Raw genomic sequence first — 24525 nt, 5'->3', positions numbered from 1 at the left:
CTCAGCACTCTGAGAGGCCGAGGTAAGAGAACCACTGGAGCCCAGCGGCTTGAGACCAGCCTGGGCAAATAGGAGAGCCTATCTCTTTAAAAAATAAAGAGAGAAAAGAAAGAAAGAAAAATTCAGCCAGGTGCAGTGGTTCATGCCAATAATCCCAGCACTTTGAAAGGCCGAGGCAAGAGCATTGCTTGAAGTCAGGAGTTTAAGACTAGCCTGGGCAACAGAGTGAGACCCCATCTCTACAAAAAAATAATTTAAAAATTAGCTGAGTATGATGGCACACATACACACCTGTGGTCCCAGCAGAGAAACTATTCTACAGAAAATAACAACAATTAAAAGCACCTTAGTAATATACTTAAGCTGTTTTTATTTTTATGAAACCAACTTTGCAGAAGATTAAGCTGTTTTGAAACTGCATATTTATTTACTAACATAGTTAGAAAATAAACCTTTTTTTTTTTTCTAAAGACAGGATCTGGCTCTGTCACCCAGGCTGGGGTGCAGTGGTGCGATCAAGGCTCACTGCAGCCTTGACTTCCCAGGCTCAAGTGATCCTCACCTCAACCTCCCCAGTAGCTGGGATTACAGGCACACACCACCACGCCAGGCTAATTTTTGTGGGGTTTTTTTGTTTTTTTGTTTTTTGTTTGTAGAGATAGGGTTTTCAACATGTTGCCCAGGCTGGTCTTGAACTCCTCAGCTCAAGAGATCTGCCCACCTTGGCCTCCCAAAGTGCTGGGATTATAGACGTGTGCCTCTGCACCCAGCCAAGAATGAAACTTGAAAAACAAACCATTTACCATATCGTTGGCCCCCTCTTTTTCTGCAGCCCTGTGCCTGATAAAAGCTCCAACCCTTGGCCCCTTGGCTGTGCCCACTATGACTAATTTCTCCCTATTTGTCTCCTGTTCAAACCCTGGCCTCTCCTCAGACAAGACCCATTGTTCCCCAAGACCTCTCTGCACATTTCCCCACTTCTCAGGCTCGTCCTACAAGAGAAAATTACATGATTTAGGGGCCAAAGCCACTGCAGTCTGTTATTTTAACAGCAATTACTTTGTCTTTATTCTAGAAGAGAGTTTTAGATATTTATTTTGTACTTTTGACATTCCACTAATGGCATCAATATTAGATTTTCAATTCAGTTAACTCTGTGGATGTTATAGGTATTGAGGAGGATCACTTTTTGTTTCTGATTTCCCTTTCCTGCCTTACTGCATAGCACAGAATGTTCTGAAATGAGTGAGCAGGAAACTTTGTATTATTCTTGTCTTCAATGGAAACATTTCTAAGTATTTTTACCATTAAGGATGATGTTAGCTGTTTCAGAGAGATATTCTTCATTATAATAAGGAAAAATCCATTTCTAATTTATTAAAGTGCTAATCAAAAATAAATGTTGATTAAGGGAAGCTGGGAAAATGCTATGTAAGAACACTGTATCTCTGCAACTGTACTGTAAATCTAAAAATACTTCAAAATAAGACATTAAATGAAAATAGATGTTGACTTTTATGTAATGTCTTTTTAGCATCTATTGAAGAGACCATATGAATTCTGGATACACATTTTAAATCCCGTAGTCAAAGTATAAACTTTTCCTGCTGATCTCCCCACATCCATTCTCACTCATTTCTAATCATCTCCCTCTACTCAACATAAAGGTTTTTCAACAAATGTAAATGAGATCCCCTTGCACTCCTAACTAAAATCCTTACATGGCTTCCATTGCATTCAAGACAAAATCCAAAATCCTTAAGTGTGCCTACAGGTCTTGCATGATGTAGCTCAGCTCACCTCTGCAGTCTGCTCATTCCGCCTGCTCTGGCCACACTGGCCATCTTCCCAATGCCCCCACTTTCCTGCCTCAGAGCACTCACCTACCCTGATCCTACTGCCTGAAAGTCTCTTCCCTACTCTTGATCTGGCTACTTCTTACTTGTGCTTTCAGATCTCAGCTGAAAAAGGCCTGCCCTTGAGCAAAGTCTTCCCTTTCCCATACCAGGTCCCCTGTCACTCGGCCCCATGGCACACTGCCTCCCTCACATTCCTCACAAGTCATCACTGTGTCCTTATTTGTGGGATTATTTGTTAACATCCACACACTCACTAGCCTGCATGTCCTCGAGGGCGGAACCACATCAGGATTCTTCACCACTGGCTCCTCGTATCTAGCACAAATGCCTGGTACAAAAAAGGCATTTAGGCCGATCACACCTGTAATCCCAGCACTTTGGGAGGCCAAGGTGGGTGGACTACCTGAGCTTAGGTTTTCAAGATCAGCCTGGGCAATATGGCAAAACCCCATGTCTAGTAAAAATACAAAACATCAGCTAGACATGGTGGTGCGCACCGGTGGTCCCAGCTACTTGGGAGGCTGAGACAGGAGAACTACCTGAACCCAGGAGGCAGAGGTTGTAGTGAGCCAGCATGGCACCACTGCACTCCAGCCTGGGCAACAGAGTGAGGCTCTGTCTCCAAAAAACAAAAACACCAAACAAAAAAGGGGGCATTTAATAAGTATTTATAATACTGCATGAATTTGCACAGGTCACTTAACCTCTCAGTGCCTCTGTTTCCCATCTGTAAAATGGGGCTAAGAAGACCTCAACAGAGCTGTGCTAAGGCTTAAACAAGCTAAGGCACATATAGCACTTTAAATGTGGACCTGGCACATAGACAGTGCTAAGAGGCTGCTTCTTGCCAGCCTTCTTTTTTTGGGGGGGAGACGGAGTCCCACTCTGTTGCCCAGGCTAGAGCACAGTGGCACTATCTCGGCTCACTGCCTCCCTGGTTCAAGCAATTCTCCTGCCTCAGTCTTCTGAGTAGCTGGGATTACAGGTGCCTGCCACCACACCCAGCTATAGTAGAGATGGGGTTTCACCATGTTGTCCAGGCTAGTCTTGAACTCCTGACCTCAGGCAATCCACCTGCCTCGGCCTCTCAAAGTGCTGAGATTACAGGCATGAGCCACTGTGCCCGGCCTTCCTGTCAGTCTTAATGTAGCCCCAAGTCAGTGGCCAGCAGGCACCTATTTCACCCTGCTCACCCTTCTAGGGAGTCTCTGATTCCAAAGAGAGCAGTGAGGAAAAACAGCCAGCTCAACGATCAGAAAGCTGAAAGCATGGAGAAAGACAGAGGATTTATTCATTCTTGCACTTTTCTGACACTGCCAGTTCCATGCCCTTCCTTCCTCCTTCGTCCCTGCTATAGTCCAAAAGACACAGGATAAACAAGAAGCCACAGTAAATAGCATTTGCACAGTCTTTCCTACATTTATTCATTCAACAGATATACTAAGCACTTACTACGTACCAAGCACTATTCTAGGTGCCAGGAATACAACAGTGGGAAAACATAACAAAAATTCATGCTTTCATCTCAAGGGCCCTTTATAGAGAACAGGGAAGGCAGAGAAACTAATAATTGCTAATATTGCTCTAACCTTATGATGGAGGCATCATTATCACCCCTTGTTTTGTTTTGCTTTTGGTTTTATCTATTTATTTATTTATTTTTGACAGGGTCTCACTATGTTGTCCGGATTGGAGAACAGTGGCACAACCATGGCTCACTGCAGCCTTGACCCCCTAGGCTCAAGCAATCCTCCCACCTCAGCCTCCCAAACTGCTGGCATTACAGGCATGAGCCACCATGCCCAGCTATTAGCCCTTTCTAAAGATGAGGAAACCGAGGCACAGAGATCTCTCATCAGAGTCATACAGCCAATCAGCAGCAGAGGCAATAGGAGCCCAGGCAATCTGTTCCCACAACTGTGTTCCTAACTACTGCATTCTTCTGCCCTTTTCTGAAAAATAAGAGTATATAAAATCTTCTACCTCAGAGCAAAGGACCTCAACTTTGAAGCTTTTTGTTAAAGCGGGGTGTGGGGGGTTGCAGGGGTGGGAGGGAAACGTTGGTCAGGACATGTCAAATATTCACACAGGAAGTCAAGGTGGATGTCTACTAAATCGAGAGAACACAGGTTTCCAAGAATCACCTCGTCAAAGGATTCTGTGGGCAGCTAAAACCTAGGAGAGGGGAAGGAGAGACGATGAATGGGGAAAACTCAAACTATAATACTACCGCCCAGAAAGTCTTCACAAGGGCTGACGGGTCCCAGCCAGGATGGAGCCCATATTCTGCCTCTTCCGGCCACTCCAGACAGCTGGCTCCCTCCCTCTCCCCTGCTTCTTCCTTGCCCACTTTGATCCACCTCTCACACCCAGGCTTAGTTGTACTGCTTGATTACCCTTCCCAAGCATGGGATCCCACGCCTCCCAGACTGGCAGGAAACCAGAGCCCTCAGCAGAGGCATCGAAGCCACCCAGTTGGCAGATATCAGGGCTGAGGAGAAGAGACTGCAGCAGGCAGGCCAGTTCACCCCAGGCACTAAGGCACCAAGAAGCCAAAATGATATTTGGGCAACCAGCCCAGGCTGCCACAAAGGGCTCCTGGAAAACAGGCACATTTTCAAAATGAAATCCACTTGTGGGCTAGCTCTACCTGGCATTTAATTAACCTGAAAGGGTTGGATGTACCAAATAAGCCCCCAAAAATAAGATTGAAATCTCAGCTGTTCCTCCAACACATGCTCCCAAGCCTTCACACAACATGATCCACCGTGACCACAACATCCACAGGGTAAAAACACAAAACCCACGGTCACTCAGAGCCTCCTCGGGTGACTCTGGGGCCACACAGTTTACTCTCCGGGAACACATAATCCCAAACAGAGGTAGAGTGGGCTGAAATTGCCACAAACGCTGACTCTCCACAGACTCCAAAGCAACCTGAATCAAAATCATTTCCAATCTGGGTCTGAACCTGTGAAAATCTGTGCCGACAGAGACAGCTGGTGTTTGGCCAGCAAGTTCAAATCAAGGTGGAACTTTCCCAGCTTTCTGGAAGAGGAGGGCATCTGTTATGAGGCAGAGCTGAGATTTTCTCCAAGGAATTTTTCTTAAACTAGAGGCAGCTAACAAGCATCTGCCTATAGGCTGCCACCTGAATATAAAACAAAAGTATAAGTAACAAAGGAATCGAGTAATAGAAGTATCCACCTCACAGGACTTGAATGAGCGTGAAATAAGTTATTTGTAAAATGCTTAAATAGTATCTGGCACATAACAAGTAGAATATGTCTGTCAAATATTAATAACATAAATGAAGGAAATACCAATTACTCTGAACGAAATCACTCTCTTGCCTGCATAGACAGCTTAATTTTTCAGGGACATGAGTTTGTGATCACATTCTGCATACATACATATGAGTTGTGATTTCCTAGTCCTCAAGTCACACGATGATATCAAACTTGTCAATATGTCAAAGAGCATGTGGCATTCCACAAAGAGCTCTATGTCAAGGAACCTGATGATTTTTTTCCGACTTTTTTATTTTTATTTATTTATTTTTTAGACGGAGTCTCGTTCTGTCACCCAGGCTAGAGTGCAGTGGCACAATCTTGGCTCACTGCAACCTCCGTCTCCTGGGTTCAAGTGATTCATGTGCCTCAGCCTCCCGAGTAGCTGGGATTACAGGCATGTGCCACCACACCCAGCTAATTTTTGTATTTTTAGTAGAGACAGTATTTCACCATGTTGGCCAGGCTAGTCTGGAACTCCTGACCTCAAGTGATCCACCTGCCTCGGCCTCCCAAAGTGCTGGGATTACAGGCGTGAGTCACTGCGCCCAGCCAGAACCTAGTGAATTCTCATCACAATAGACAAGATTAAGGCCTAGTGAGAGAGGAGGCCAAAGATTAACAAACATCACTGAATTCTAAGCATTGACTACGATATTCTTCAAATCTGGCTTGAAATATCCATCATACCACTCTAGAAAAAAAACTAACACTTCTTAGCAAGACAGTAAAACATTCCCTGACAAAAAAAACCTATCACTTGATTAATTATTCTGACTATTCCCATCACCTCAAGAACGAAAAAAAAAAAAAAAAAAGTGTGTTCTCCACAGATGAACAAACACATATTCAGACCCAGCCTGAATTTTGAGCAACAGTCACCACATTCAACTTTATTAATCTACTCTCCTATGGAAGGAACACGAGTTTGGGGAGTGTCTCCTGCTAAGTTCCTTCGATTCCACAAAGAACACCATAGTCAGTGTCCATGGCTTCAGTTGGCTCTGCTGCCATTTCAATTTGCCAAGCAAGAACAAACAAAGCAATCTATTTCACAACAAGGGAACCAAAAAACTAACCCCTTTCCACTTTGTTCTTTACCCACCGCACAACTACCTCTTAAATTATTTTTCATAAAATATGTATGACTCACTTCAACTCTCCCACAAGCAGACTAGAGCCAAAAAAAAAAAAACTGGGAAATCATTTAGCCTCCTACTATTATTATTACCAATAATATTATGACTATCTCTGCCAATTAAACTAGAAACTTCTTTGACATTATGTCACTCAATTAAACATAGCTCTGGGCTTGGCACAGTGTCGTGCATATGAAGGAAGTTTGCCCTAACAGGTCCAGGGCAAAAGATCATTAAATAGAAATGTATCCCTCCATTATCATACTCACTATCTATTATCACCACCATCACCACCAGCACATAAACCTCTTTAAAGCCAAAACTATTCTCCATAACCAGGGACATTTTGGGCACTTTACGAATATATACAGCTAGCAAAATGACCAATTTCCAATCAATCAGGACTTGATGAATTAGGTCCATGTTGATGAATCAATCTTGAGGCCATCCTGACCTTCTAATCCTCCTCCCCCACTGGCTGCTCCTCTCCTCTGAGCGGGAAGAAAAGGTGAGAACCAAATCTGCCAGGCATAGTGAACCACTAGTGGATTGGATTCAAATTTTAAGACAAAAGAGGTTGTACCCGATGGTAACAACTATGTTTTTAGATCATCCATGGCTAAAAGACAACTCACTGAAGTAAAACTTGATTTTGAAAAACCATCACTTGCAGTCACTGAAGACAGCCTGCCTGTGAAACCCACTTCTGTAGAAGGTTTTATGTTAAGAGAACTTTTATGGCTCTAGAAAGCAGATCATTTCTCCAGCCTTTGGGAGCAGTGAAATTACACAGTCAGCCTCTGAATTATTGATGTCATAATTTATTGAAAGGTGTCCATTAGGTCATAGGTCACACCCCAGATGCAATGATGCACAGATACACAGACCCATCGCAAGGTCTGTGACCAGGGAGTAAAAGCAATAAGCAAGCCAATGGCTTTTGAGGATCTGCTATATGCAAAGGCCCCATGGTATCAGACCAAAAAAGAACTCTAGGTCAGACCAACACACAGAGCTTCCAGCATACTCATCTGATTATCTCATTTTGTCATCTTAAAAATAGGGCAGGTATTCTTGATTGCATTTTACCTGTAAGAAAAGTAAGACCGGTAAATTTAAGTGACCTCTAGCTAGGCGCAGTGGCTCACGCCTGTAATCCCAACACTTTAGGAGGCCAAGGTGGGCAGATCACTTGAGGTTAGCAGTTCGAGACCAGCCTGGCCAACATGCTGAAACCCCGTCTCCACTAAAAATACAAAAATTAGCTGGGCGTGGTGGCAGGCACCTATAATCCCAGTTACCCGGGAGGCTATGGCAAGAGAATCACTTGAACCCAGGAGGCAAAGGTTGCAATGAGCCGAGATCACACCACTGCACTCTAGCCTGGGCCAGAGTGAGACTCTACCTCAAAAAAAAAAAAAAAAAAATTATGTGATCTCTCCATTGTCTCATAACTAGTTCATATAAGGACAAGGGCCAGGACCAGATACTTGAATTTTTGTTCTATTGTTTATTTTATTAAATTATGAGGTTCCCTATTCACTACTTGTTGATATTCACTGCCAAAGATTCCTCTAGATGTTGGGAATAGAACAATGAGTGAAACAGACATTCCTGCCCTTGTGGAGCTGATATTCTAGTGGCAGGAAAGAAATTATAAACATATCCACAAACATGATAAGTGTCCATAGTGGCTTAGAAAAAAGTAAAACAGGCTACAATGTTGGAGGCTGGGAAAAGGCTGCGATAGAGGAGCAGTTCTAATTTCACTAGGTCAGGGAAGGCCTGTCTGTAAGGTGATTCTGAGCAAAGAATGGAAAGAAGAGGATAAAGCATGCTGGCGGTAAAAATAACTGTGTTCCAGGCAATAAATACAGACTCTGAGGTGGGAGCAGGCTTGGTGTGCTGGAGAACAGCCAGTGCAACAGGAGTGGAGTGAGCACGGGGGAAGTGATGGGAGATAAAGGGAACAAGAGCCAGCTCACACACAACTTTGCAGGCATAATAGGGACTGGGGGGTTGATTCCAGATATAAAGGGAGACCCCAGGAGGGCTCTGAGCAAAGACACTAGCAGCTCACTCCAGAATGATGATGGGGTCGGGGGGGAAGGGGGATCCACTAAGAGTTTAGGATAATTGTCCAGGCAGAGATTGCAGACTAGTCATATGGAAACGTGTACCTTTTAATTTTTTCCAACACACCTAGAAGAGCCACCCCCTTCTCTTGCACCTGCAGCCCGATAACTTGTTGCTCTACCAGCTGATCTACAGGCAAGATGGCCAGCCCAGGACAATGGTGCCAGGTGTTTTTTGCCATGTAAATGGCCTAATTGTGTCAGATGTAGTTCACTAGTGAGGATGAGGTTACGGCAACTACTGGACAGGAAAAAACATCATTGGCTTTGGTTTTCTATTACTTCAGGATGTTTGCTTGCCTTTAAACATTCTGCGAATCCCTGGGTTGTATCGATCAATTCCCTGATATAACAGTCCATTTCCATAGGCCAGGATATTTTTTAAGTACCTGGAGATATTGATTTCCTACAGATGATGGCAGCACTTTCAGGCAATGAGATGGAAAGAGGAGATAAGCGGCTCCTCTAGGGAACTGCAAGTAGCATTGTTTTATTTGGCTTTCACTTAACTAGTGATTAGTAACCAATTGGAAACCTTGAAATCATTTTTACAGGAAGCAGAGCCAGGTCAAGGGCCTTCTGAAGCCGTTAACTTTAGGTCACTGGAGAGAAGTATCATTTAGCTAAGAAGTGTCTTAGAATAAAATGTTAAAACATAGCTAGCATTTGTCAGAATTCTTAATGACTGTGTTAAGTCTTTTTACTTTCTATAGACTGAGCTAAGGGAAAACTACCTAGAGGTTAATCAGCAAAGAACTTGAGAGCTGACATCACCTTTTCAGATGGCTGGCCTTGGCCCTCCAGTGGTCTCTCAAAGCTATATGTCTGTAACACTCTCCTTTCTACTGGAACTGTTAAAGCCATCGGTAATTTTATCATCGAGAGCTATAGTTTCTAAATAATAACCTCCACCAAAATATATTAGCATTCAACCAGAATACCAACACGATTTGGTTTCTGGTTTCTGCATTTTGTTCTCCAAGGCTGTCTCTTAAGGCACCTGAAGATTAGTTTTGGGAAAGGGAGCTGGCATGATGGAAAATCAAAGATTCCATTAACTCTATGACTTTTGTGGCTAATGAAAGCTATTGCTGGTACGGCTCAAGGTTAAAAAAAAAAAAGAAAGAAGAAAGGGGGAGAGAAGGAACTTCTCACTAAATTTCTATCTCTCAGCAAATGATTTCATTAGCAAAAAAGTGCAAATGAACATTTCCACAGTAACTCACCAAGTCAGTACGGCCACTTTGACACCCCAGCGATTTCACTTCCCTCCATCTCAGATCAAACAAGTGCACTCTGACTGACAACCCTCAGTGGCCACATTAGCTTTTCTTTCCAGGGCCATTCTTCACATCCCACGGGAAACATATGCGACTTTGCCTTTAGGAACCCACAACAATCTACTAGAATGGCCCCCACTCTGAGTAGCAGCTTTGAAACCAACCCCCTAACACCATTTTTTTTAAAAATGTTAAACACATACACATTTAATAAATTAAAGACATTAAAATGCCTAAATCCAGGAGCACCAAGAAGCTGGCTGCACTGACGCTGTATAAGACAATCATTTTGCATCCTTGTCTCCTGGCCTTTTTTTTTGAGATGGAGTCTTGCTCTGTCGCCAGGTTGGAGTGCAGTGGTGCGATCTCAGCTCACTGCAACCTCCACCTCCCAGGTTCAAGCAATTCTCCTGCCTCAGCCTCCCGAGTAGCTGGGACTACAGGCACACGCCACCATGACCAACTAATTTTGTATTTTTAGTAGAGAGAGGGTTTCACCATGTTGGCCAGGATGGTCTCGATCTCTTTACCACGTGATCCACCCGCCTCAGCCTCCCAAAGTGCTAGGATTGCAGATGTGAGCCACTGCACCTGGCCATCTCCTGGCCTTTAGAAAGGAGGGACATGGGGTTCAGTAAGGGACAACCTAGTGGCAGAATTCAGAGTCGGGGGGCCAGGCACGGTGGCTCATGCCTGTAATCCCAGCACTGTAATCCCAGCACTTCGGGAGGCTAAGGCAGGTGGATCACCTGAGGTCAGGAGTTCAAGAACAGCCTGGCCAACATGGTGCAACCCTGTCTCTACGAAAATATAAAAATTATTAGCCAGGCTTGGTGGCACGCGCCTGTAATCCCAGCTACTCGGGATTACAGGCTACAGGCTAATTTAGAAACAATTAGGAAACTGACTAACCAAGGTGAACACAATATATGTATAAAAACTCTGAAGATACTGTTACTGACAAGAAGCATTTTTTCCGTGCCCAAATGTGCAATATGCAATTCTATGCCCCGATTCTGTCGTATCTCTAACCCACCAAAATCTAGGAGAATGGGAGAATTCTCATATTCTTGGAGAACCAAGAACTAACCGGAGGCTATAACCACCATTTTCCCCTTTTTGTTTATTTGTTTGTTTGTTTGTTTGTTTTTGAGACAGAGTCTTCTCTATTGCCCAGGCTGGAGTGCAGTGGCACAATCTCAGCACACTGAAACCTCTGCCTCCCGGGTTCAAGTGATTCTCCTGCGTCAGGCTGTTGGGATTACAGGCACCTGCCACCACACCTGGCTAATTTTTGTATTTTTAGTAGGGACGGGGTTTCACCATGTTAGCCAGGCTGGTCTCAAACTCCTGACCTCCAGTGATCCACCTACCTCGGCCTCCCAAAGTGCTGGGATTACAGGCATGAGCCACTGCATCCGGCCTCTTCCTTTCGTTTTTAAGACAGTCCTAACCCAAGCTCAGTCATCTCCCTAGAATAGCATTTCCGAAAAAGTGTTCAGAGGTACTGGTGAATAAAAGAGTGCTATCACCAACTAAGTTTGGGAAACTGAGCCACAATACATCTCTACCAAGTATTAATTTCTCTACTGTGTGATTTATCCGAGTCTGTAAATACGCTTGTATTCATTATACAGCTCCAGAAAGATATGGCAGCAGGCAGTATTTCCCAACCTTACTAACCATAGCACTCTTTTTGGCAGTGTATCTCATGGGACTAGCATTCCATGGAACCCACTTTGAGAAATGTCGCAGCAAAAATACATCCAAGATGGGACTCTGATTTCCCAGTATATGGAATTATTTGAGCCGAGACTCTGGATTTTAGTATCAAATGTTCCTAGTTACCTCAAATGAGGTGGTCTAAATATGAAGATGAGAACTAGAACTCACTTGACCCACTACAAATGCCCAAGTAGTCATTAGCCATGTGCAACTATTTAAAATGATTATAAAATTAAATAAAATAAAAAATTCAGTTCCTCAGTCATGCTAATCACATTTCAAGCACTCAATAGCCACATGTGGCTACTGGCTACCATACTGGACAACATACCTATAGATCATTGCCATCACTGCTAAAGGCTCCATTGAACAGCCTTACACTAGCGCATAAGCTCCCTGTGTTCAGGGGGTTGTGTCTATTGTATTTTGTTTTGTTTGGTTTTGTTTTTTCCCTTTGAAACAGAGTCTCACTCTGTCGCCCAAGCTCCAAGCTGGAGTGCAGTGGCACAATCAGAGCTCACTGTAACCTCGAACTCCTGGCCTCAAAGCACAGGTATTAAAGGTGTGAACCACTACCACGCCTGTTGTTTTCTATTGTATCCTCATCTGCATCCGGTGCACTGCTTTGAACACATTTTTTTTTTAATAAATAGCCATTGAATGGTAACAGGGAAAAAAAATTATCATGAATAAAATTTCCTCTTATTGGTGGTTTCCTAGAGTTGCTCCCTTCCACTTCCCCTCCCAACCCCTGTCCTCAAATTCTCTGGTAACCCTCACGTGTTCATCACAGCACTATTCACAATAGTAAACACACGGAATCAACCTAGGTGCCTGTCAGTGGTAGACTGGATATATAAAATGTGTACACATACATCATGGAATACTATGCAGCCATAAAAAAATCATTTCTTTGTAGCAACATGGATGCAGCTGGAGGCCATTATCCTAAGCAAATTAATGCAGGAACAGAAAACCAAATACTGCATATTCTCACTTATATGTGTGAGCTAAACATTGGGTACTAATGGACATAATGATGGCAACAATAAAAACTTGGGACTACTAAAGTAGAGAAGGAGAGGGAACAAGGGTTAAAAAACTATTGCATACTATGCTCAGTACCTGGGTGACAGGATCACTCATACCTCAAACCTGAGCATCACTCAGTATACCCAGGTAACAAACCTGCACATGTACCTCCAAATCGAAAATAAAAGTTGAAAAAAAAATTATCTATAAACAACCATGCAACACCCTTTAAGATAAATCCAGTCCAGGCGTGGTAGCTCAGGCCTGTAATCCCAGCACTTTGGGAGGACGAGGTGGGTGGATTACCTGAGGTCAGGAGTTCGAGACCAGCCTGCCCAATATGGCAAAACCCTGTCTCTACTAAAAATACAAAAAATTAGCTGGGTGTGGTGGTGGGAGCCTGTAATCCCAGCTACTGGGGAGGCTGAGGCAGGAGAATCGCTTGAACCTGGGAGGTGGAGGTTGCAGTGAGCCAAGATCGCACCACTGCACTCCAGCCTGGGTGACAAGAGTGAAACTCCATCTCAAAAAAAAAAAGATGAATCCAGCACTGTCTCCGGGAAGGAAATAATTAATGCACAATAAGTATGTATGTATTTATTCTGATACTGATCAAATTCTATCCAAAAGGCTATAGCACACAAACATGGATGCACTCATACTGGCTTCTACATTCTAGAACCCACAATAAGTTAACATGCAGAAACCAATGTGCATATTTTGTACAGCTTCCTACTCACCTATTTCCCCAATTCTAAAGTCACATAAAATGTTCCTTCTTGGTTTGTCTTCCTGAATGGGTGATTTGGCAGGTGTAGAGTGAGTGGCCAGCCCCCTCCTCTAAAAACAGAGAAGTCAAGTGTAACAACAGGTTGGTTATAAGCATGATGATGCCTTTGTTCTCATGAGCAGTCAGAAGTAAAATATCTGACACCTTTTTTCATGCACCAAACCTCACCCTAAATTGACTCTTAGTCTTTTATCACCACCCCCTACAAATGATCATTTTCCACAGTCCATGGCTCACCACTGACTATGTTAATCAATACAATAAAAATATAAATGTTTGTTCCACTCAGTACTCTTAAAGATTGAAGTGGACACTTTCATAATCACCTTTCCCTGATAACATAAAAGCGCTCTAAATCCCTCATTAATTACTTCTCAGGCACCTGTTAATCTCCCTTGCTCTTTCCAATTAACAAAATCAAAACCAACAGGTTTTAACATTCTTGCCAAAAAGACCAATTGTGTTGATTCATCCACCTGGCCCTCTCCTGAAAATGGTTGCTTATCTCTACTTTGCATCTTTAACGGTTTAATAAATGTTTTTATTGTAAGCCTCGACTCCTATTAAGATATGCAGACTAAATATATCTCTTTTGTTCTAATATTTAGATTTCAAAAAATCGATTTCAAGCCTCTCCAAAAGCGTTTCTTCTAAATAATGTGAGGTTGTGTCTCCTTGCATTACTTTACCTCCCTTGTGTACGTCAATAATGAGACTCCAGGAGAAGGTCAACAGGACACTGGAGAATTAGACAAGACAAAGTCGGTGTCACAGCCAGGGTTCAGCATCCCACAGGTGCCCACACTAGGCCCCACACGCGAAACGACAAGACAGTTACAGCATTCATGTGAGGTGGGGCCAAAGGCCTTGGCAAAGGAATTTAAGTGTCCAACTCCACCAGAGTCCCAACCAAACGAGAAAGTCATTCAATCTTTACAGTCTTTATAGTGAAAAGCTATTAATGAGGTGTCTTTTGCTACGCTGCGAAAAATGAAAAGAGTAAATCCTTACTGCTTGACTACAGAGAATAAAAGTACATTCAAGAGCGTCTGTTAATTTACATGATGGGTAGTTTAGGACACCTGGCTGCAGACAAGCACAACCTATGCAAATAGGTAACTCCCAGCTGAAGGACTACAGACACCCAAACCTCCTACTCACAAGTAAGCTTTGTTTTTATCAAACAACCAGCTGTTGAGAGTCTCTCTGAACCTATTCTGCTTCTGGAGGCTGCCTGATTTAAAACACAAAAAGAGAAAAGAAAGTAGCTGTTGAGATGTGAAAGAGCACCTTGGAAGGTACAAGCAGATCCAGTATGTTGACAATCAATCAATCAGTACCTCAAAACACGTAACCTTGACTGGACTACGGCATTCTTTTTCTCTCTTGGCTTCCAGTAGGATTACTGCATTAATTCCCAAGAGCTGCTGAAGTACGAGACTGACTTTGCTTCTTGGTTTTGTTATCAGCCTTAGTTAAGGTGTTTCAGAGAAACAGATACTTAAAATGTGTGATTAGAGTTTAAAACATTACAGGACTCAAATTAAATTTGTAAGTGGTGATAACAGCCTTAATAACTTTAATTTGTTAAATTTAGAAACTAAGTGAGGCTAATCAATGAATAAGTGAAACCATTTTTTTTTTTTTTTTTTTTTTTGAGACGGAGTCTTGCTCTGCCTCCCAGGCTGGAGTGCAGTGGCCGGCTCTCAGCTCACTGCAAGCTCCGCCTCCCGGGTTCACGCCATTCTCCTGTCTCAGCCTCCCGAGTAGCTGGGACTACAGGCGCCCGCCTCGTCGCCCGGCTAGTTTTTTTTTGTATTTTTAGTAGAGACGGGGTTTCACCGTATTAGCCAGGATGGTCTCGATCTCCTGACCTCGTGATCCGCCCGTCTCGGCCTCCCAAAGTGCTGGGATTACAGGCTTGAGCCACCGCGCCTGGCCGTGAAACCATTTTTGACATGAAAATTACTACTTTATAAATAAAAAATTATCTACAAGTTGAGCTTAAAGTTCAAGAAACACTAGGTTTTAAAATTTACTATTTTAACAAACTAATAATTGAAAAAGAACAACCTACTATAAATATCTCTTTCCAAACATAAAAGCCCTCCTCAGTTATTAAAAACACAATGACAGTTCACTTAATCTTTATGCCAGTATTTTAAACTTTCTTTTTTGCTTTAAAAAAATAGTAATAATGACAAAGTTAAAAGACAGCAAGACAAGTCCCTAGAAATGCAATACAAACATCTAGAAGACACACACTGGAGTTGCTTTTTCTTTTCGTTTTTTCTTTTCTTTTTTTAAAGAGACAGTGTCTCATTCTGTTGCCCAGGCCAGAGTACAGTGGTGTGATCATGGCTCACTGTAGCCTCGAACTCCTGGGCTCAAAGGATCCTCCCGCCTCAGCCTCCTGAGGAGTGAACTACCATGCCTGGCTCCAGAGTAGCTTTGTGTCTAAAGAGTTTGGAGTGGAAAGTCACCTCAGAAACGAAAAGGGTTAATGAGATACGAAGGTGGTCAACACTGGGACCACGGCTGACTAAACAGGAAACAAATGAAAGTAAGCAAGTCACTGGCCCCACTACCTCCAGCCCAAGCCTATAAGGATAGGAAAGCAAAGTCAGTGTATGGGGTAGACCAGGTGAGACCATGGCAACAGGGGCCCACACATCCCATTTCCTGTGCCACATGGAATGCAGGCCCACTACTGCTAGACCATCTATTAATAAATCTTCCAGAAAATGTCAGACAGTGGTAAATTGTGCGCATTCAGATTTTTAAGGGAAAGCATTTGATTTTTAAATCATGGCAACTAACGATGGAAAACATTTGTACAAGCAAAACAAAACACATATGCAGGCCACAAATAGCCCATCCAAAGCCCATCTGTGGCTTTTGATCTACAAGATAAAGTCAAACTTCACAGCATGAGACACTCATAGCCTGGATCTCACCTGCCTACCAACTGCCCCCAGTCACACCCTATGTCAAACATCCTGCAACTCCTGAAGATGATTCCAAATGCTGGGCTTTTGCTCACACTGTACCTTCTACCCAGAATGCCCTGCCCAGCCCACCTGGAAAGATCACCTCTTTCATGGACTGTGTTCTCCTGCCCTCAGGTAAACTCAACCACTCCTTCCTTTGCCTCTGACACAGATTTCTATCATGACCTGTATAATGCTTTAGTATTAATGTAAATAAGTCTGACATATCAAATCCACTTAGAACAGCCCTCCACAGAGGAAAGACCAAATTTAAAATATAGATAAATTCCCTAAGACTTCTGTATTGCAAGTAACAGAAACTAATTTGGTTGCTTGAGGATATATAGGGGTGACTTACTGAATGAGGCTCAAGGCATCTCAAAGGAGTCAAGGAAGGTGGCCAGGGCTTAGGAAGGGCCGGAGCAAAGACTGGAAGTCCAACCAACAGAAAGGAAGCTTTGTTTTCTCCCTCTGGTTCCGATCTCTGTTTTCCCAGAAATGAGCATAGTGGTTCCAGTCCCCAGGATGACACCTTCTAGAATTCCAGGAATGTGCTCACAAATTGGCTATATCTCTTCAATTCAAATTTCTAAGTGAGGATCTGATTTGCCTCTTTCACCCAGTCATATCACCAGAGAATTAAACATCATTACCAAAGGTCAAGGAAGGCAGTTCACAAAGGAGGAGGAATGGCTTCCAGAATGTGCCTCCAAAACTGTTTGCTGAGTAAATAGCAATCACTATCCTGGGCTGAGGAAAACAGGAAGTACAACACAGGCACTGCAAATCTATCCACCAAATCAGGCTTTGCAGGAAGCCTGCAATGAAAGCACTTTTTTATTAGAGGATAGTGGCACCAATAGTGCAGACTGTGAAACATGGAGGTGTTGTTAAGATAATGCATTTTAGCTTTCATAACTGTCCACTACTTTATTCCAAAGAGAAGTCCAACTTCCTGTGCCCCCCAGAGGAACAAAATAATAGAATCATGACTATGAGTTCTGACTGGCCAGCCATTGTCAGTGGGTATTCAAGAGATTCAAATGTAAAAAATTTAAAATGTAGAAGATGGAAAAGGTAAAACTAGAGACATTAAAAAGATCAGGGGTTGCTAGTGGTTTAGGAGTAGGTGAAGCATGGAGAATTTTTAGGATGGTGAAAATATTCCGTATGATACTACAAAGGTGGGTATGTGGCATGCATTTGTCAAAATTCATAGAAGTGTCCAACACAAAGAGTGAACCTTGATATATGCAAATTTAAAAAGAAAAATCATTTAGGAAGTCATGGGATCCTAGGAAAGAATCCAGTCTGTGACAAAAGAATCTAACTGTATTACAAATGTAGGAAACAACCTTACTGAAGGAGGTAGGAGAAAGAGTAGTAACCTAAGTGACTTTGCAAATGAGTGCATCTATAAGAGTAAAGGCAAAAGGAAGAGTACATAAGAACTGTACTCTAGTTGATAAAGTTGCTTCCCATGGCGATGCAGGTTACCAATGCTGCTACTGCTACATATGTGTACTGGAACTAAACAATTAAGTAGATGGATGGTAGATGGTAGAGGCCAAGTGATATGGTTTGGGTATCTGTCCCCTCCAAATCTCATGTTGAAATGTGATCCAAAATGTTGGAAGTGGGGCCAATGGGAGGTGCTTGGGTCATGGGGGCCAATCCCTCATGAATGGGTTGGGGCCATTTTCTTGGTGATGAGTTCTCACTCTATTTATTAGCTCATGCCAAGAGTTGGTTGCTTAAATGAGCCTGGCTTCTCTCTTGTTCCCTCTCTCACCATGTGATACACTAGCTCCCCCTTCACCTTCCACCATGATTGGAAGCTTCCTGAAGCCAACACGAGAAGCAGATACCGGCACTATGTTTTATGTATAGCCTGCAGAATCTGAGCCAAATAAAACTCTTTTATTTAAAATAAAGTACACAGTCTCAGGTATTCCTTTATAGCAATGCAAATGGACTAATACTCCAAGTTTCTCACTATTGAAGTGGGGGTAAACAGATAAACTAGAAGAGGAATCTAGATTAATCCATTTGCTAACAGGCTAGGGTTGAGATATCAACATGTTAAACATGAGTCAAACTCATGATAAACTTAATATAGATACACACACACAGAAATATTTACAAATATGGCCAGGCACGGTAGCTCACGCCTGTAATCCCAGCACTTTGGGAGGCCAAGGCGGGGGGATCACGAGGTCAGGAGATGGAGACCATCCTGGCTAACGCGGTGAAACCCCATCTCTACTAAAAAAAAAAAAATTAGCCAGGCATGGTGGTGGGTGCCTGTAGTCCCAGCTACTCAGGAGGCTGAGGCAGGAGAATCGCATGAACCCAGGTGGTGGAGCTTGCAGTGAGCCGAGATCGTGCCACTGCACTCCAGCCTGGGCGACAGAGTGAGACTCTGTCTCAAAAAAGAAAAGAAATATTTACCAATGTGTGTACATCTACACCTTAGTAGACACATGTCAGCTAAGAAGACCTAAAAAAATGACACCCCCATGGCAACATGTACACCTAGTGCCCACATCTTGGTTTGTAATACCATTCTCCAATAAAAGGAATCAGGTTCCTTGGAAAATGGCTGATTCTAAGACTGGGGCAGAAAATAACACAAGATGAGTCTAGAGCATCTTATAGTACCAGGAAGTAAGGAAGTACTCAGATAAACCCACAATGATGGGGGTATGTCAAAGTGATGCAGGAGCCAAGCGAAAGAGCTTCCGACGGCCAACAAAAATGGAAAAATTTGAGCAACAAAATAAAGTAATAATATGGGTCTGTAATCCAGAGTAAAAAATAAATATGCATGATTCCATACTGATATGAATAATGAGTAACTTACTTAATAAATGGAGAAGAGACAAACCTACCATGCATCAGAATTCCAAATAAATCATGTTAAACCATTCCCTCAAGAAGGAGGAGTGTAACTCCCTACTCTTTAAATATTAAGTTGAGCATAGGGACTTCCTTTCGCAGAGCACAGTATGAAAAGGGCAGGAGAGGAGAGAAACTTCACAGGGGAAAAACCTGAAAGATACTACTTCTAGCCAGGTGATTAAGGTCAACAGTAACAATTACAAATCATGTCGATAGTATGTATCCTTGATATGATGTGATAAAAATGCCACTTTCCCTCTGTGATCTTCCTCTCACAACACATAACCCCCAACCAATCACGAGAAAAACATCAGACAAATTCCAATAAGGAGTATCCTAAAAAACACCTGGCTAGCAGTCCTCAAAACCGTCAAGGTCATCAAACACAAGGGAAGTGTGAGAAACTGTCATCACAGTCAAGAGGAGCCTAAGGGGCAGAAATGACAACTAAATGTAATATGGTATCCTGGATGGGATCCTGGAACAGAAAAGGAACACTGGATAAAAAGTAAAGAAATCTAGGTAAACTATATACTTCAGTTAATAATGAGGTGTAATATCGGTTCATTAATGGTAATGCAACCACATAAACGTAAAATGTTAATAATAAACTGTGGGATTTGGGGGGAGTATGTGAGAACTCTCTTATCCAATCAGTTCTTCTATAAACCTGGCCAGGTGCGGTGGCTCACACCTGTAATCCCAGCACTTTCGGAGGCCATGGCAGGTGGATCACCTGAGGACAGGAGTTCGAGACCAGCCTAACCAACATGGTGAAACCCCATCTCTACTAAAAATACAAAGTTAGCTGGGCATGGTGGCGCGTGCCTGTAATCCCAGCTACTCAGAGGCTGAGGCAGGAGAATCGCTTGAACCCAGGAGGCGGAGTTTGCAGTGAGCCTGGATCGCGCCACTACACTCCAGCCTGGGCGACAAGAGCAAAACTCTGTCTAAAAAAAAAAAGAAAAAAGAAAAAAAAGAAAAGAAAAGAAAAAATTCTTCTATAAATCTGAAATTGTTCTAAATACAATAATAAAGTCTATTAATTTTTTTTAAAAAACTGAAAGGAAAGAGAAGAAAGGCAGGACAAGGATTTAGGGTTGTCACTTTTCGGAGAAGGGTACAGTGATCTGTCCCCCCAGCTGGCTTCTTATGTGGCTGCATCTTGCAGGGGTGGAATTCTTCATCTCCACACCGCACACCAGTCTGGCCAAACCTGCCTTAATTCTAAAATGTAGCTGCTGGCACTCAGCAACAAGAACCTTCTAGAGCACAAAACGGAAGCTATTTTTAAGTGATACCAGGAATTTCTAGAAACATTTTAAGCAATTGATTGTGAGGGCTTCACGGTGTTTAAAAAAATCACTTGGAGCTTTAAAGGAGCAACTGAAAGATGAAAGAGAGCCCTCATCTGAACACTTCACAAAGAGAGAACAAGAGGCAAGATCCAGGACCAAAAATGACTAAACAGCATTCTTCATTTATGTGAACTGGTGTCCCAGGTAACCACTCTCCTCTTATTGAAGAGTCTCTGAAGGCAAGTAGCCAAATCCTACAAAAAGCTGAGCTATCCAGGCTGGTGGAGGAAAGGGGTGGGGAGCTAAACCACCAATTTGGTTAATTAACATTGTCCCTGGTTAACACATTGCTTTTGTCCCTGGTTCTCTCTCCAAAGGTCCAGTCCCCACCCAAATAAGGTACAGCTTGATGCTAATCAGAGTGAAAGTTGTCAGTCTGAAAGGGTATAACAAGGAAATAAATGCATCAGACCAACCAAAACACTGCCTCTTTTTCTTTCTGTACCTTTTTTTTTTTTTTTCCTTAAAGACCAGTACGAGCCAGGAGCAGTGGCACATCCCTGTAATCCGAGCACTTTGGGAAGACAAGGTGGGAGGACCGCTTGAGCCCAAGAGTTCAAGACCAGCCTGGGAAATATAGCAAGACCCCATCTCTACAAATAATTTCTAAAAATATCTGATTTGTTGCACACCTGTAATCCTAGCTACTCAGGAGGCTGAGGCAGAAGGATCACTTGAGCCCACGAGGTTGAGACTGCAGTGAGTTATGACTGTGCCATTGCACTCTAGCCTGGATGACAGAGCGAGATCCTGTCTCTAAAAAACAGTAATGAATAAGTAAAAGCTAAAGACCAGTACGATAGTATCTACTTGTATTTTTAAAAGCCAAAAATATTCTTAAGTACACAAATTCATGTTATTTATAATAGTTTACTTTTCTGAAAATGCTTGAAATTGGAATACATTTGTCAAGGCCAGGCGCGGTGGCTCAAGCCTGTAATCCCAGTACTTTGCGAGGCCGAGGCGGGTGGATCACGAGGTCAGGAGTTCAAGTCCAGCCTGGCCAACATAGCTAAACCCTGTCTTTACTAAAAATACAAAAAAATTAGCTGGGAGTAGTGGCAGGCACCTGTAATCCCAAATACTTGGGAGGCTGGGGCAAGGAGAATCGCTTGAACCTGGGAGGTGGAGATTGCAGTGAGCCAAGATCGCACCACTGCACTCCAGCCCAGGTGACAGTGCGAGACTTCATCTAAAAAAAAAAAAGAAAGAAAGAAAGAAAAGGAGAGAAAAAAAGAAATATATTTGTCTCTTACAACATTGACTCTGGAGTGGAAAAGGAAAGGGACTCCGGAATGGAAAAGGGTATGTGGTCCATGGCCATCTAGAGTGGAGAGAGCCCCACCACAGAGCCTGGGTCCAGCCACCCAGCCTCTCCGGGCAGTACCTTCCTTGTGAGGTCAGTATCAAATCCAGAGAGTATGGATTCAAGACTTCCTGGAAGACAGAAAAGCCAAGTTCTAGAGCTTTATTCCTCTCAGGTAAAATCCTGGATAACAAAATTTCTCCCGTAAAATTGAAAACACAAGCCCAACTTGGAACAAACAGATGTACTAAAATCAGCATAATTTGGTCCATTCCTGAAACTATCATAATCAGAGTAAAGATATGAAAATACTTGAGTGACTTGACTTGAATATTGAATTCAGGTGGATCAGCGATTGGCAAACTTTTTCCACAAAGGCCCAGACAGTCATTTTAGGCATCACAGGCCATATGGTATTTGTCAGAACTATCCAGCTCTGCTGTTGTACCATTAAGGCAGCTATACACAATACATAGATGAATAATTGTGGCTGTGTTCCAATAAAACTTTATTTACAAAAACAAGCAGCAGACTAGAGGCTAGATTTCACCCACAGAATATACTTTGCCAAGTCCTGAGATAATTCCATCTTTTCAACTAAAATAGTAGCCATTCATTCAAATTTCAGTAACAGAGCAAAATCTCATTCACAAGTCAAGAACAAAGTGAAAATGAATAGAAGTCTCCTTTATGCATTTCATAAAGAAACTCAGTTGATAAAGTAACACAGTTGTGAACAGTACCTGGCTGTCACCAAACAAAACTCAGCCAAGGAGAACCTCTTGGGGATCTATTTCCTCTAAGAAGTAGTACTTGGGAGAAACATGCAACATATGGAACAGATTGAAATTTCTCAAGGGCCAGGAAAGCTCATTTTCTCTGTTTCTCTCTTCCTGATACACTCCCTTGCCCAGGAGGTTTTAGTTGGCTTCTAGGCTGTCCAGGACAAGTTCCACTTTCATCATATGGCATACAAGACCCTCCACAATAGGTCCTAACCTTATCTCCAGCCATCCTCCACATCCCTTCCCACTCCCTAAAGTACTCTGACAATATAAGATGACTCACTGCACCTCAAACACATCACTTGTCCACAAACTTTCAAGTCCCCAGGACCTTACCAGAGTGACTATTAAATTCATCATGCAAAGCAAAGCATTTTTTTAGTGTGAAAGGAGTGCTATTAATAATTATGCTGGAGCCAGACACGGTGGCTCATGCCTGTAATCCCAGCACTTTGAGAAGTCGAGGCGGGCGGATCACTTGAGGTCAGGAGTTCAAGACCAGCCTGGCCAACATGGTGAAACCTCGTCTCTACTAAAAATACAAAAATTAGCCAGGCATGGTTGTGGGCTCCTGTAATGCCAGCTACTCGGGAGGCTGAGGCAGGAGAATTGCATGAACCCGGGAGGTGGAGGTTGCAGTGAGCCGAGATTGCACCAGTAAACTCCAGCCTGGGCAACAGAGTAAGACTTCATCTCAAAAACAAAAAGATAAAAATAAAAATAAATAATTATGCTGGGACCAGAATTGCAGCCCAAGGCAAACCATAATGTAGAACCCTTTAGCCTTAATTCATGATGACTTTTCTGCTATGAAGGCCATTGCAGTTCACTCTGGTAAACTCCTACTCATCCTTCGAGGCCCAGGTCAAGTATTCTCTCCTTTCCTGTTCTTTTGCTTATATCTTTATAGTAAAAGTAACCACTCTCTTATCTTTATATCTATTATAGGCTTTGTCACATAGTATAAAGTATTGTATTTCTAGTTCTTGTATACACGTATGTTTCCTTTGAGGACAGGGATGTTTCCTCTGTACACTTGCTTTTGCACTGGAGTTGGCTTAATCAGTTGTGCTCAACAAATGTTTATTCATTTTCTTATAATAACATAAACAATCAATTCACCCTCAAAATCACTCTTCATAAAGCATAAACCGGTGGTTCTCAACCACGGGTGATTTTGCCCCCCAGAGGATAGCTGCAATGTCTGGAAAGATTTTTAACTGTTACAACCAGAGAAGATGCCATTAGCATCTACTGGCAGAGGTCGGGGATGCTGCTGAGCAGTCTACAATATACGGGCTAGTTCCACCACAACAAAGAATTATCTAGCCCAAAATGCCAACAGTGCTGGAGTGCTGGGGTTGAGAAGCCCTGGAATAAACCTAAAACTTCAGCTCGCTTCCTCATGAGATTACTATAAATTCTGGAATATGGATATAGGAAGTCACAAAAATTTGCAGCACATATGCCATAAGCATATTCAGAAAGCCACCACACTTGAGGAGTTAGTGTAACATAAGACAAGTAAAATCGGCACAGGCTTGCTGTGGATGCCTGAACTGGTCTGAAAAGCAGTGTAGATACACAGGGCTACACAGGGTGCTTTGACGGTTATTCTCATGCAGAGGTTATTACTTCAACATATGAATGACACAGCACCTATGGAGCAGACGTAATAACACAGTGGCACTTCCTCAGCCACTTACAAAATCAAAGGCAAAGTAGGCCGGGCATGGTGGCTCATGCCAGTAATCCCAGCACTTTGAGAGGCTGAGGCAGGTGGAACACTTGAAGTCAGGAGTTCGAGACCAGCCTGGCCAACATGGCAAAACCCCGTCTCTACTAAAAATACAAAAAATTAGCTGGGCATGGTGGCATGTGCCTGTAATCCCAGCTACTCGGGAGGCTGAGGCATGAGAATAGCTTGAACCCGGG

General features: G+C 42.9%; 1 protein-coding gene across 3 annotated transcripts in view; it reads right to left on the bottom strand.

Annotated features, from left to right (window-relative positions):
• OSBPL10 (oxysterol binding protein like 10) overlaps positions 1–24525 on the bottom strand; it is a 329028-nt gene that overhangs the window by 246100 nt on the left and 58403 nt on the right. The gene's annotated exons all lie outside the window — the stretch shown is intronic.

Source organism: Rhinopithecus roxellana, chromosome 1, assembly GCF_007565055.1.
Source record: "Rhinopithecus roxellana isolate Shanxi Qingling chromosome 1, ASM756505v1, whole genome shotgun sequence".
In the NCBI taxonomy this organism is placed as follows: Eukaryota; Metazoa; Chordata; class Mammalia; order Primates; family Cercopithecidae; genus Rhinopithecus; species Rhinopithecus roxellana.
This window is presented reverse-complemented; position numbering and strand designations above follow the sequence as displayed.